Source organism: Myxine glutinosa, chromosome 1, assembly GCF_964187855.1.
Source record: "Myxine glutinosa chromosome 1, kmMyxGlut1.1, whole genome shotgun sequence".
NCBI classification, from domain to species: Eukaryota; Metazoa; Chordata; class Myxini; order Myxiniformes; family Myxinidae; genus Myxine; species Myxine glutinosa.
In genome coordinates, this window is record NC_136261.1 from 244,503,379 (window position 1) to 244,518,983 (window position 15,605).

Genomic DNA, 15,605 nt, shown 5'->3' on the forward strand with positions numbered 1-15,605 from the left:
GAGGTGTTGTAAAATTTGTACAATTTGTAAATTTGTAAAATTTGGATAAATTATTGTAGGACCAAAAAGGGTAATTTCAAGGTGACATTAGGGGTTTTCTAAAAAATAAACTTTTTGTCTATTTGTGTATTAGCGTTTCTAACATTAAAGGATAAATTTTACGAAATTGAAATGAAATTGACACCCATCTTGATCTGTTAATGATGGTTCAAATGCAAACAAATATACATAATGCTTGGGTTTGTGTATGTTTGTGTGTCAATGTTTTTGTTTTGTGTGTCAACCTTACAAGAATATCCAGAAAATTCGTAAAATAAAATAGGAATATAATTTGATTATGAACATTATCTCTTTTGTCAAGGGCGATGGAATATACGGATTTGATGTGCTAGGTTATGAGCAGCCATTAATTAATAGTAAAATTGTGAGTAATCTTGGGATTCCATTTTTGATAGAATTCATATGAGAATAACAGCTATTTATGGATATGAGTTTCATAAAAAAAAAAAATGAGAGAGTACAAAATTAGTCAAATTTGGAAAAGGTCTTACACTGACTTCCCAGAGTACTCTGCTCACAGATTTTTTACATATATAAACTTGACCTTTATCAGCATATAAATTGTGCTGTATGTATGGATGTGTCTTAAGCATAGACGATATGGGCAGATATGGGCAGATAGTAAAGACAATTTTGTTGAATTGAACTATTGTGAGTTTTACAACGAAATGCATTGTGAATCTTAAAACCAAGGGGCAGACGTGAACGCGCTGTTATGTTTTTACACTCAGATGTTTTTTGGGTTTTTATGGGTTTTTACACTCAGAACACGATGTTACGTGTACCTGCAACATATTTTGTTAATCTGCCACACCTATATTGGCATACTGGTGTCAGTAGTCTTCACTAAGTTGCATAGAAAATGGAGGAACAACTTTTAAGGGAGTATACAACCACGTATTTGGATATTTTCTACAAAAGTAGGGGTTTCAATAAGTGGGAGCTGTACACATGGGATTTATCAAATTAAGTTATGGAGTTTAAACAAAGTTACTGGTAAACAGAAGGGAAATGGATAGTAAATAAATTCTTCAATGCTGGGTAAATTTAATGAGATATTACAAAGACTTATAAGAGCTATTGTTCTTCCTTATAGCAGTGGGAAAAGAGTGAATTAGAACCAAATGAATCTATAAATGAATGTGATAGGGATAATATCCTCAATTTGTGTTACTTATTTGATTGTGGGTAAAGAAATTATTTTATCGTAATGGATTGATAACAGCAGCCTGCAATGTCCTGAGAGTGTGCATCCATGTAATTAGAAATCCCAGATTTGTTTTTACAAACAACATTTGGTAGACGTCTTATGTCGATGAGCACTTACTTGGTAGATAAAAAAAGGTACTGCATGTTGGCAGCCACTTTTGCGGCCAGGTGGGACCCCCGATGGAGGGAGGACCCCCTTGGGGGCCCGCCCCCGACGTGAGTCCTGACCTGGCGGGCATGGTCCGGAGGCTGGTGGACCAGCGCCTGGCGGGACCTGGACCATGGCAGGCGGCCCCGGAGGTGGCCCGCGGTGGACCACGAGTGGGTAATCCAATTCGGACCTTCAGGGGGGGGAATTTGGAATTCCGGAGACAAGCACCTTATCAGGTGAGGTGCTATACTTGCAACCGTCTGGGTCACCTGGCGCGGCACTGTCGAGCCACGCGCTGGGATGATCCCCGGCGGTTGAGGTCCTCAACTCCGCCCAGGGGGGAGCGGGTTAGCCGACCCCAGACACCCCCCCGCTAGACCCCGGGAAACTAGAAAGCCTTGCACCGGCGAGCAGGCGCCCCCGTGGATTGCCTCGGCTTTAGATGCCGAGGCGGGACCCAGTACCTCTGAATAAGGGGGGCTTATTAGTGCCAGAGGACTGGGGGATTGATGAGCGTTGGGCCCGGTGGGTAAGGGTGGCATCCCTGCCACCCTTCCCATGACTGGGGCAAATGCGTTATAGATTATGGGGTGTATGGCAGTGAAAACTTGCCCGGGTGGGTTAGGTTATATTGATAGGGACTAGAGGTCACAAGAGGTGACAAGATTTAAGTAAGAGACTTGGTACCTGTAGCGGGGACGTAGTAGCTTAGTGTTTGATAATGACGTGGGAGCGCTGAGTGTAAGGGAAGACGGAGGAGCGCGAGTTTAGAAGGGAGTAGACAGAGCAGATGATGCAGTGTGAATGGAAGTGCTGGTGAGCAGCTTCAAATGAGGCATCGGTGAGGCAATGCTCCGAGGTGTGTGTGAGTGTACAAGTGATGAATGAGAGAGCATTGCGGATGAGTGTCATGGTGAGTAGTGAGTGTTGTGGATCAGCGCGAATGCGCTTGGGGGAGAGAAGGGTGCAGGCGGCACCAAGTATGAGAGCACAGGTGTGCAAGTACAGGTGTGTGGAATATATGGAGCAGAGAATGAGTGGTGTGGAGAGAGTTGGAGTAAGTGGTATGGAGTGGTGTGCGTGGTGCGAAGGTGTGGATGGGGGAAGAGTGGACCCCCATCACGGATCCCCGTGGCAGGTAGTGTAAGTGTTAGGTAGAGGGTATAGGTAAATTGTGGTTGGATATTGGCATCTGTGGTGCGGGTGGAAGAATGATGATTGGATGGGTGCATTAGTGTTGTGGAAATGGCTGGGCGTGTAGCCTGTTAGTGTGTGTAGTTGGTTTGGGCACTCCACCACTGTGAGGATGTCGGCCAGATGAGGCCGCAGGTGGGCTCTGGCAGCCGGTAGTAGTTGTTGTGGATGGGGCCCGAGGATCCGGAGGACGGACCCGGGTAGCCGAGTGCCAGAGGGCACCGGGGGGTGACAGAGCCAGGAGGGGCCTTCCCCAGTTAGTTAGGTTAGGGTGAGGAGCTAGGTAAGCTCGGGTGGCAACTGCAGTGGTGAAGGTTTGCAGGTGGGTAGACCTGCTGGGAGAGCTACATGTCTCAGCCCAGAAATTGTGCAAGGGCACCGGGGGATGAATCGGGGGAGTAAGACCCCAAATTGAGAAGCACCACAGTTTGGTCAATGGGAATTGGTTTTTAGAACCCATAGTGTAAGTTGGCCAATGGATTGGCAGGGAAAGACCCCGGGTAATGTAAAGTTGTTAAAGTCATTTAGGAAATAGTTAGGATTGATGAACCTGTCGCACCATATGCAGCCACTTACCTGGGGTGATGCTGAAGACTCCACACCTGTGTTTTCTTGTTTTGTGTTGCAGGAAAGGAGAAATGCTGTTTGGATTTGTGAGACGCATCACGACGTGGATGAGACATTGGGGTGATTCCATCTCTCCCTCCTTAGGAGGGACTGATGATGAATTGGTGATGGCAGATTTTGATGTTGAGTTGGAGATGGCAGATTTTGATGAGAGTTGGAAATGGCAAATTTGATTGGTTAGGAGGGAGAGAAGACGAATTTGGTTTATGGGAGGAACGGGGAAGACAGTAGGGACGTTGTTGATGTGTAAAGTAGATGTTTATGGGTAGTGTTGTGTTTTGTGGATACAGTAAGGGGTAAGGGAGGGGCAATGTAGGTTACCTGGTGGGGGGGGGGGGGGGCGTACGGTAGGAACGTACCTGTTTCACCTGGTTCCCATGTGACCCCAGTGTGCATTACCTTGTATTGCGTGCACTTTTGCGCCCTTACCACCTTACTCACTTGTCTTCTTTTGTCTCCCACCTCCGAGGATCTGGCTTTGGGGCAGAGAGAGAGGAGAGAGAGGTGCTGGCTCCGCAGTTGTGGGCCTGTACTTCCGCTGCTTGCTGCTTGGATCGATACACCATATGGAACGCAATTTTTGTGGCCGCCCACAATGGACCGCAGTTCTTTTGCGGTCAAGCACCACCCGTGGATGGACCTCTGGGTCAACGTGGCACCTATGCCATACAGGTGAACCACTTTTAGTTGGCCCCCCTGATGGCCACAATTCAGAAATGGACGCGGTTGGCGCCTTTCTTTATTTCTAAAGAAGCCAGAAGGCCAAGTGCACTCCATGAAGGCAAGACCAGCGGCAGAACATCGGCTGGCTGCGACACCACCGGTGACCATGGACACTTAATTGTGCATTTTTATGAACACTTTATTGGTGCACCGGATGGTGCTGACTGTGCGTAATGGGGTGGTGCTTTTGGTGCTTGGACGGGGTGCTCTGCACATTATTAAAGGCCGTAGGGCCACAGGGCACTCGTGGGTTGGTGTATCGATGCTGGCATGCGTGCTCTCCCTATGCATAACATCTGCATGTGTTCCTCAAAGAACAGGTCCTGGATCGTAGTGTAAATATCAGTGTTGTATAAATAATGCTCCCTACCGGCTGTACGTTTAGTTTGAGGATGCTTTCCGCAATTCGGTTATCTTGTGGGTGTGTTTCTGTTAGGAGAAGGGTGCAACGTCGCAGGGGGACATATTTACTCATTTGTGAACATCTGTAAAACTGTCGCACTCAGGGTTGAGTTAATAGTAGAGGGAACTACATCTGAGTGCCACACTAAAGTAGGTAAAAATTTATCGGGTCGGGCCGCCCCGAGGTAGAGAAGGGTGCAGTGTTGGGAATATGGGATTTGCATCCATCCATATCCGCTTGTAAATATTCCCCTATTTCCTCAATACTTCCCAACTATCCCCAATCCCCCATTCCCTAGTCCCATTTTCTGTAAACAACACTCTGTAGACCCGACCTCCCCCTATATCCCCCATTAAATGTCGTGCCCAGGTTCACTGCATCTCATGTAAGACAACTATAGGACATCTTGCTAGTTATTCTTAGTCTATGTCAGTTAAGGAATCGTTTCCATTAATTCTGACCCTTCGTTGCACCAGAATGTGATTGTATGGCACCGTTAGGAAGTTTAGGACCTCCCAATACCTCCCCGCAGCTCTTCCTCACAGTTCAACAACAACAACAACAACAACAACAACGAGCGCAGGAAGTGCGCGTCCTCACTCCGGCTTGGTTGGTAGGGGGTGTTGGGAGGGCACCAGGCCTTCCCAACGAGCCGCCATCAAACATGTGCTCGACGGGGTTACCAAATAGGGGCTCCCTGTCAGCTCCTCGTCAAGGGCAGAGCCCGGTAACCCCCGCACCCAATGGAAGCGGCGGACCGGCCCCAGTGGGGCGGAACCAACCAGCCGAGGGCGTGTCACTCCCCGCTGAGCATGCGCAGTGAGAGGGAGGTGACGTCAGATGCGCGCTGAGCTTGAAGCAAGAAAGACGTCCCCTGCGAGCGCTGTGAGGCCTCCCCGCATCTTCTGGACCGTGCTTTATCCTGTCCCCGAGCCAAGGTGCATCTTGTGCTATCGACATACCTGTCCCTTCCTGCCATCAATCCCTGTGTAAGTCTGCCTTGTTCCGTTTGTCTGGGGTCTGTCTGGGATAAGATAAGACGGTAATTAAGTGCCCATCTCTTCTGTGTCTTTACCTAACTGCCTTGTAATCTACCCCTTTTCTCCACCACTGTAATTATACCCTCCTCCGGAGGTCTTGAGAACTGTACCCCTTGCGTCGTTTCCTCTTTCCCAGTCGTCGTGTCCTTTCTATCATTGATTTGGCATAGCGTGATTTGGCCAACGTCTGGGTGAATCGGGTGAGTTGGGGAAGAATCGGGGGAACTGTTCGGTCGCGGTAATACCAACCGCTCGGTAAATAACATCTTTAACCGCGTCCGTAACAATATATATATATATATACAGACTTGGCATTTAATATGGCATCTTTTTTTTTTCTTGACTTGGGTTTACTTTCTTAACTCAGTATATCAATCTGGTGAGTTCCTTTTACACTTTGGTGATTTATTTGTTAAAAGAACCATGTCACTGATTGTCTGTCACAGCAAGAAGTCAACAACAGGATTATATCACAGGTGGCGTGACAAAATGTAAGGACAGGTACATTTGAGGATTGGCTTCACAATCGGGTATATAAGGGTTGTTGCGTTCTGTATTAGTGGAAAACAACTGCTGCACGTCTACAAAAGTTATTGCCGCTTCCTCTGGAGATGGTCCGTCAACGTGACAATGCTGTTTGTCATGGAGTGGTGGCTTTACGAAATTCTGGCATGAAACAGCGTGCTATTGCTTGGCAGTATGGCATCACTCAAGGTCAGGTGTCAAAGATCCTGAAACGAAATGCTCAGAGGGGTGTCCCTACTCCAATACCGAGGCCAGGATGTCCACGCAGAACCACAAGGAGAGATGATCGCCAGCTGCACCGGTTAGTCTGCAATGGCCGTACCAAGTCAGCTAATCGGATTAGGGCTGAGTGGCAGCAACTGACAAATGTGCCTGTATCCAGAAGGCTAGTCAACCAACGACTGGTTCAAGCAGGCTATTGTGTCAGGTGTCCCCTGAGAAAGCCATGCCTGACCAGACAACACAGCCAGCGCCGATTAAATTGGGCCAGAGAGCACCGCCAATGGCAGCCAGGACACTGGAATCACGTGACCTTCAGTGACGAGTCTCGATTTCTGGTCTATCGTCAAGATGGCTGCATCCGAGTGCACACACAAGTGCATGAAGCCCACAACGAAGATTGTATAGTGCCAAGAGTCCAAGCTGGAGGTGGTGGGGTGACCGTTTGGGCTGCTTTTCATGCAGTGGGCAAAACTGACCTGGTTGTTCTGAATGGAAACCTGAACCAGTTCAAGTACAGGGCCATTCTGGAAGAAACATTGCTTCCATTTGCTCGTGCAGCCTTTCGAGGAAACTTTGTCTTCCAAGATGACAATGCACAGCCTCATCGTGCTCGCATGATCCAACACTTTCATGCTGACCAGGGTGTAGAGCATATGGAGTGGCCTGCCATGTCCCCGGATATGAATCCGATAGAGAACTTATATGAATTATAGAATAGATAGCAATATATATATATACAGACTTGGCATTTAATATGGAATATTTTTTTTGTGGGGGTGAACTTACTTTACAAGATGACTTAGAACCAAAAGTTCATTAGAAATATGTTGAAATTATTCTAGATTTTGTTAATGTGACCTTTAAAAGAAACAAAAACCACATTTGACATTTTGAAGTAAATAAATTGATCCTTGAAAGTGATGTAAACTGATATCGAACTCAATTCACAGACAGTACCGTATTAAACTTCTGTACGTTTTCCAGAAGTATCTCTTTATTTTGCACATTAGCCAAAAAAAATTTCAACAAAAACAAAAGTTAAATTATGACTGGGATTACGGACAGTAAAATTACAGTTCAGTACTTCGTGTTACCCCCACGAGCATTCAGGAGAGCAGGTACACGTCGAGGCATGCTGTTCACTAGATTTGCCAAGGTTTGGACAGGAATCGCTTGCCATGCAGTGAAAATAGCCTGCTGCAATTCACGCACAGATGTCGGCTGCTGGTCCAAGTTGTCGATTTGATGCGTTAATTCTGCCCACAAGTTCTCTTTCGGATTCATATCCGGGGACATGGCAGGCCACTCCATATGCTCGACACCATGGTCAGCAAGAAAATGTTGGATCATGCGAGCATGATGAGGCCGTGCATTGTCATCTTGGAAGACAAAGTTTCCTCGAAAGGCTGCACGAGCAAATGGAAGCAATGTTTCTTCCAGAATGGCCCTGTACTTGAACTGGTTCAGGTTTCCATTCAGAACAACCAGGTCAGTTTTGCCCCCTGCATGATAAGCAGCCGAAACGGTCACCCCACCACCTCCAGCTTGGACTCTTGGCACAATACAATCTTTGTTAAAGGCTTCATGCACTTGTCTGCGCACTCGGTTGCGGCCATCTTGATGATAGAACAGAAATCTAGACTCGTCACTGAAGGTCACGTGATTCCAGTGTCCTGGCTGCCATTGACGGTGCCCTCTGGCCCACTGCAATCGACGCTGGTGGTGTTGTCTGGTCAGGCGTGGCTTTCTCAGGGGACGCCTGGCACGATAGCCTGCTTGAACCAGTCGTTGGTTGACTAGCCTCCTGGATACAGGCACATTTGTCAGTTGCTGCCACTCAGCCAGAAGCCGATTATCTGACTTGGTACGGCCATTGCAGACTAACCGGTGCAGCTGGCGATCATCTCTCCTTGTGGTTCTGTGGGGACGTCCTGGCCTCGGTATTGGAGCAGGGACACCCCTCTGAGCATTTCGTTTCAGGATCTTTGACACCTGACCTTGAGTGATGCCATACTGCTGAGCAATAGCACGCTGTTTCATGCCAGAATTTCGTAAAGCCACCACTCCATGACAAACAGCATTGTCGAGTTGACGGACCATCTCCAGAGGAAGCGGCAATAACTTTTGTGGATGTGCAGCAGTTGTTTTCCACTAATTCAGAACGCAACAACCCTTATATACACGATTGTGAAGCCAATCGTCAAATGTACCTGTCCTTACATTTTGTCACGCCACCTGTGATATTATCCCGTTATTGACTTCTTGCTGCGAAAGACAATGAGTGACATGGTTCTTTTAAGAAAGAAAACACCGAAGCGTAAAAGAAACTCACCAGATTGATATACTGAGTTCAGAAAGTAAACCCAAGTCAGGAAAAAAAATATTCCATATTAAATGCCAAGTCTGTATATAGCAATACATATATATATATATATATATATATATATATATATATATATATATATATATATGTATATATATATATATATATATATATATATACATATATATATATGTATATATATATTGTTACGAATTTGGGTAGTGATATATGTAGAGCAGAGTAGATCTGAGTAGGTAACATGCTTCGACTGTCGCGATAGGGAATCTACCTGTAATAAGTTCTGTGTGTTTAGGCGTTTTGTCGGTCAAGGTGTTTCATTGTGAATCTACCAGGAGATTCGGATGATAGGTAGTGTAGGGGTTAATGAGTAGAGCCCTTGTATGTCTCACCTGGTTAGCCAAACCTTTGTCCCTTATGGCACTGCAGACCACGTAGACACTAGTTAGGACCTTTCGTTCAACATTAATTATGCCTTCCCCCCTGACATGACTTAGGAAGAAATCGGGCTAGGACACCGCCACACGGCCGCCACCATTTGCACCTCCGCGAGGCCTATCCACCCCGTATAGCACGTGCTACAACACAAGGAGCAGGAGCGGGAGTGAGAGTGACGCAGTGGGCGTGCCCCTGGACAAGCCGGCGAGTCGGTGGAGGCTCTGCTTGGCAGAGCAGTGCGCCAATGCTGACGTCACTGGCCGGGGATATTAGCGGGGCCGGACGCCTTTTTGAGAGTTGGATCGAGAGTTGATTTTGGGCAGCAGAGAGAGAGAGAGAGTCGTTCAGTTGGAGTCCCGGTGCGAGTGAGTTGAGACTCGGCGTGTGGAGTTGCGCAGAGTGTAGTGAGTTCGTGCGCAGAGTTGAGTTTGTGCGCAGTTCGAGAGTTGATGAACGAGCGCTGAACGCCAGTTGGTTCGCAGTCGAGTTGAGAGAGGCCTGGCTTGCTTGTTGAGTTCATTGTGAGTTGGATCCTGAGTGAGTTATGCACGAGTGAGCAGTTGTGCACCAGTTGGATTCCTGGCAGTCGTCCCGGTGATCCGAGTTGGCTTGTTGACCATGTACGAGGGTCGACCTCGTGGTGCTTGGTTCGTGGTGCTCGGTGCTCGGGGCTTTGGAACCTGGAGCGAGGCGTGCCGCGCGACGAAAGGAGCCGCGTGCTGGACAGCAGCCAAAGCCAACGACGAGACAGATAAGCCCGAGCTCCGCGTATGCATTTTACACAACAGACGTGTTTCTTTCGTATTTGATCCCTCGTTTTGTATTTGATATCTGGTGTGCGGGATCCCGAAGTAGGAAATTTTATTACCGGCGCGTGCTTTTTCCTGTCCTTGCTTTCATTGAATAAACCCTTACATTACTTTTTGTACATAATATATTAACGCAGTTTCCTGATTGATTTAATAGTTAGGGCTGCGGGGCTCTCGCCGTTTCCCTCCATTCCACGCGCTTAGGGGCTTTAGGTTTTGGAATCCGCCATTGAGTCTCCGCCTCGGAGTGAAAGCCTTCATGATCGGCATCCACGACCGCCAGATATTAATTTTCGGCAGTTGCGCGACAATATATATATATATATAGCAATATATATATATATATATATATATATATATATATATATATATGGGTGGCCCAAAAATTTGAAGATTGGATTTTCATTTCTCCACAAGCCTGCCCCTATTCCTATTGAAGAACGTAGTTTGTGGTGAAACTTTGAGCCTGATTGGACAATATTTAAAGGTTGCTCAAAATGTTGACAAATTTTAATGAATAATAAGATACAAAATTTTTAGCATCATACATCAATTCATAGATAATTATCTATTTTCAATTACTCAAATTATTTATTATTGTTGGCTTACACTTGTCTTCAATGCAAGAGATTGTGCAAAAGCACTGGCCACAAACATAGCACGCCGATCTGAGAGATTTACTCTGTCCAGATTTGCCACTTATGCTTGAGTGAGCACCTTGATGGGAGCCTTTTTCGCCTGTTTGGCATAAGATGGACTTTGGAGTTTGAATTCATTGTCCCCTGAATCGGAGCGTTCAATCTCAGACTCATCATCATCATCAACCACAGCCGATGTTGATGGAACAGATTGCATTGCTTTTAGAGTCTCAGCAGCATGTTTCTTCTTTCTTTTATCTTCATTCTCAAGCCTGATACGCTTTCTGTTCTCCTTCTCTGCCAGAGTGTTGTCCACAGATCCCATACGTGAACTTGAGGGATCCTCACGCTGCATGATAAGGAATGCTTTGTCTTCTTCATTCGTCATTTTCTCAAGCGCATCATTTGTTGAGACATCGAAGAGGGATTGAAGATCATCTTTGAACATTTGCTCCTTCACTCTGTAGTTTTCGAATGTCTTGGTTCTATTTTTCTTTACCAGTTTGTCGGCATCATACAACTTCAAAAGTTGGCGCTCACAGGAATCTACTCTCTGCACTGGAATTCGTGCTTTCTCCCAGTATGCACACACAGCTTGTACACTAAGTTTGGCACTTTCACGAACTGTATGGTGTTCTTGTATGTGATGGTACACCATTTTCTGCAATGTGTGTCCTTTGGTTGGTAGTTCCCCACATATTATTTCCTTTTCAGACTTGCCCAGCAACCAAACTGTGGAAGAGCTGCGAGTTTCTGCCATCTGAAAAAAACAGGATAAACTAGAACGCCACTCAGTAGAGCGCATACTCCCGCCGTGGGTGGCCACTGCTGAGCCCTATCTTCCAATGGTAAAAAATCCTTCAAAAATTCCTGGATGGGGAATAATATCCTGAGCTTCACCAAAAACGAATCAATTCTTCCTTATCCCAAGGGCAATCATCCCACCAACTTTCATCCAAATCCGTTCAGAACATTTCCAGATATCTTGTTCACAAACACACGAACACGTAAACACACACACGGACGGACACGATCGAATGCATTACCCCCTGGTGGAGTAATGATCGTTTTAAGGCCATTATTCTCACTTGAGCAGGGGTTAGCCTTGCAGGCCCCATTACCTCATGGTTCCCTTTTTGAAGCAATATTTTTATGGCCAGATGCCCTTCCTGACGCCAACCCTTAGTCGCCTCTTACAATGCGCAGGGATACGGTGTACCTATTCTAAATCAGGGTACACACCAGGATCATTCATCCCAGCAAGCTGGTACTCAATTTGCCGACCTCAGAAGGATGACAGGCTGAGTCAACGCCCCTTGTGTTAATTCAGCAATTGACCGGGATTCAAACTCAGGTTCCTAGGATCCCAAGCCAGCACCCTAACAGCTAAGCCAACACCAGGCTCTGATCTTTAAAAAAAATCATTATTTTAATGAAATTGAAGTACCATATTATGCATGAAAGCTGTGCATGGTATCATGTTCTATGAACTCTGTAGTTTAACTTGTTACTCCTGTGACTAAGTAGGAGGTTCATTTTGTCAATTCACTTTCCGTACCTATTTGTGCGAGTAGAGGCATTTTAAAAATCTCTTCCACAGAGTCCATTGGATGCTTCTCTGCTCTTTCTTGAGAGCCCCAATGTGATGCTGCTTGTAAAACATGGCGTTCGGTACCAGAAGATCCGCCTGGTGCCATTAGTGAAGGAAATCAAGCGGGAATGGCTGCCCAAACAATGGCCCGGTCAAATAATTGCAGAACGGCAACCAAGGATTGAAAGAAATCTTCAAACTCTAATGCTGGACCTTCAAGCCCAAACATTTTACCACTGGAGGTATTGTGACTGCATGTTGTACTACGTACCGTTGTACAGAAGTGATCTGTCTACAATCTACATGCTCACTGCGCTTGAACAATATTCAGTTGGACTGCATTTACATTTGTTAAGAATTTCGGCACGTTCTTGATGTGTCCATCTATTCATGGTAAATCTACAGGGTTCGAGCATCAATCAAAAAAAAAAACAAAATCACATTGTTTGGCATTAGCATTCACAAAATATTCAAAATCAAAATCATTACAATACTTTTGGGACACCTTGCATATTGACCTCCGCGCCACCGAATGTGGGCAGACAAGTTATGCTTTCACCCCTGTCTGGTTGTCTGTTTGTGAACAAGATATTTCAAAAAGTTGTGAACTTATTTGGACCAAATTTGGTGGAGAGATTGGGTATGCGACAGGGACGAATTGATTAGGTTTTGATCAAGATCCGGATCCAGATACGAGCATTTTTTTTTAATCTATAGTGATTCTCCACCATTGAGGGATGGGGCCAAAAACGATAAATAACAGGATAGCCCAGTTGCCAGGACATGAAACCCGGAAATTGTCAGTACTATAAGGTTTTTTGGTGGATTAGTAATGGTTAAGGGGTATATATGACAGAACCACCTCTTGCCGCTGCAGCAACTTTGGGGAATTTCCGTTATTTGCATAAATCCAAGATGGCCACCACCGACCTTGGTTCAAATAGAAAATCAGCAATAACATTTGATAGAATCAAGCTAGAAGGATGATTTTGGTACCGACACATAGGTTTTCACACATGGCGGATGCAATGAAAGTGTCAAAAAATTTTTTGGAGGTTGCTAGACAACCATAATCCAAGATGGCCACTGTTTTGATATGGCTAAATAGCTAATCGGCCATAACTTTTGATATAATCATGTTAGAAGGTTGATTTTGGTATCTACCCATAGGTTTACCCATATGGTAGAGGCAATGGAAGGCTCAAATTATGGTTTTCATGTTGCTAGGCCCTTGCTAGTCAACTCAAATCCAAGACTGTCGCAATTGACACTTGGTAGGAATCAGATTTAGAAACACGAAAACAATATGACAACCAAAATGTTTATTGCATTTTTTAACTAGAACGCCACTCAGTAGAGTGCATACTCCCGCCGTGGGTTTAGTTCGAATAATACGTTTTGTTTAACATCCCATCTCCCCAAAACAATAAATGAAAAAGAAAGTAGGCCCTATCTGTCAGAGAATTAATTTTTATATATCTCGGAATTGGAGGAGAAAAACATCATTTAAGAATAAAAGCTTTAATGCAGTAAAACAGAAAAAATGTTTCTCAAAAAAATTCCCCAAAAAAATTCCTCGATCCGGAATAATATTCTGAGCTTCACCAAAAACTAATCAATACTTCCCTATCCCAAGGGCAATCATCCCACCAACTTTCATCCAAATCCGTTCAGAACTTTTCCAGATATCTTGTTCACAAACACACGAACATACGAACACACACACACACGGACGAACACGATCGAATAAGAAACGCCTACTTCAGGTTGTTTCTGCCAAAGGAGGCAATACCACCTATTAGAGCCAAGGGTGTACTTCCTTTTTCCACATGCGAAATTTGCATTTATGTTTATTTAAATTATACAATGGACTACAAAATGTAAATGTTTCATGGTATTTGTTATATTATATCACCTTTATCTATCAATATTGTTGAAATGAAGATCAAATAGCTGTATGTTGAAATATGTTGAAAAAGTCAAAACTTGAATGGGGTGTACTTACTTTTTCACGTGACTGTACGTATATATATATACATATATATATATATATATATATATACATATATATATATATATATATATATATATATATATATATATATATAATTATATATATATATATATACACAAAGAATTAAGTTAAGCACCCCCCCCCCGTTTTTTTACAACCTCGCACATTACAAGTTTGTTGTCGTCAAAACAGTGTAATATACCCATGATATTGCTATATTTTCTGGAGAAGTGATATTATGGTCACATAAAAACATAACAATCATGCCGTTTTCAATATTTTATTCTGAATAATTTAAGGTGAAATTTTTTGGGAATTTTAGGCATATTTTCACCTCAATTTAAGTATGGAGCTATAGGTCCATCACGGACAGTGTGGATGACGTTTATGTTTTCTAACGTACAGTCATTGTTCTGAGAAGACCTCTAGCGATCTTTGCGTCAATAACGTGTGTAGGACCCACGTGATCGGATCACTGACTCAACCCTACGTCTCATAGACCCTGTAAGCCGTCGTATGCGTTGCTGTGGCAGGCTGTTCCATTCCCGATGTAATGCACGTTCCAATTCATCCAGATTGGCTATTGGAGGGACCATCTTCGCAATTTGTCGTCCCAACATGTCCCAAACGTGCTCGAGGGGGTTCAGGTCAGGACTGTACGCAGGCCAGGGGATGGTTGTCACAGCACCTTGCTCCAGCAAGGCTCGGACGCGTCTCGCACGGTGAGGCCTGGCGTTGTCATCCATGAAGATGGGTCTGCTGGCGAGGGTGTGGTCATCGAAGTGCGGGATTACGGTGGTATTCAGGATTTCCTCGGCATATCGCTCTCCGTTGAGGTTACCTCGCACAGTTATCGGGTCCAACTTACAGTCATGGGAGAAGCATCCCCAGACCATAATCGAGCCACCACCAAAGGGTACCGTTGGTTGAATGTTTTTAGGTGCATACGCGGTGTTTTTGTGGCGCCACACCCGAACACGCCCATCTGTCACGTACAGCAAGAACCGGCTTTCATCCGACCAATGAACTCGCCTCCAAGACCGGATGTTCCATCCACGTCGCGCTAGGCACCATGCCAAACGCTCCCTCTGATGTCGTTCGAGTAGCCTTGGACGCTTGATCACTCGTCTTGACCTTAAACCGGCCGATTTCAGGCGGTTCCTCACGGTACGGTGACATAGCCTTCTGTTGGGCAGCCAGTTGTCCTTCAGGAAATGGCTCGAGGCGAAGGGATATCGTCGCACCAGTCTCAAAAGCGCTCTATCTTGGCGGACTGTTGTCACGCGAGGTCTTCCAGACCTTGGGCGGTCCTTCACCGCATCCGTTTCCTGGTGTTTCTGCACCAACCGACTGATCACCGAATGGTGGTAACCAAACGTTCGAGCTACAGCTTTTCTGGACATTCCGGACTCGATCATGCCTATTATCCGCCATCGTTCTCCGTCCGACAACCGTCTACGAGCCACCATTACGAGAAAATGACCATGTAACCCCCACACGAGCTCAGGCGTGACTTGCAATAACCCGTGATGATAGTGCATTTACAGAAAATCACGACCACGTGGATGATAACACGTGCTGCACGAGCGATGGGCGTCACAGATGAGTGCACTCATCTGC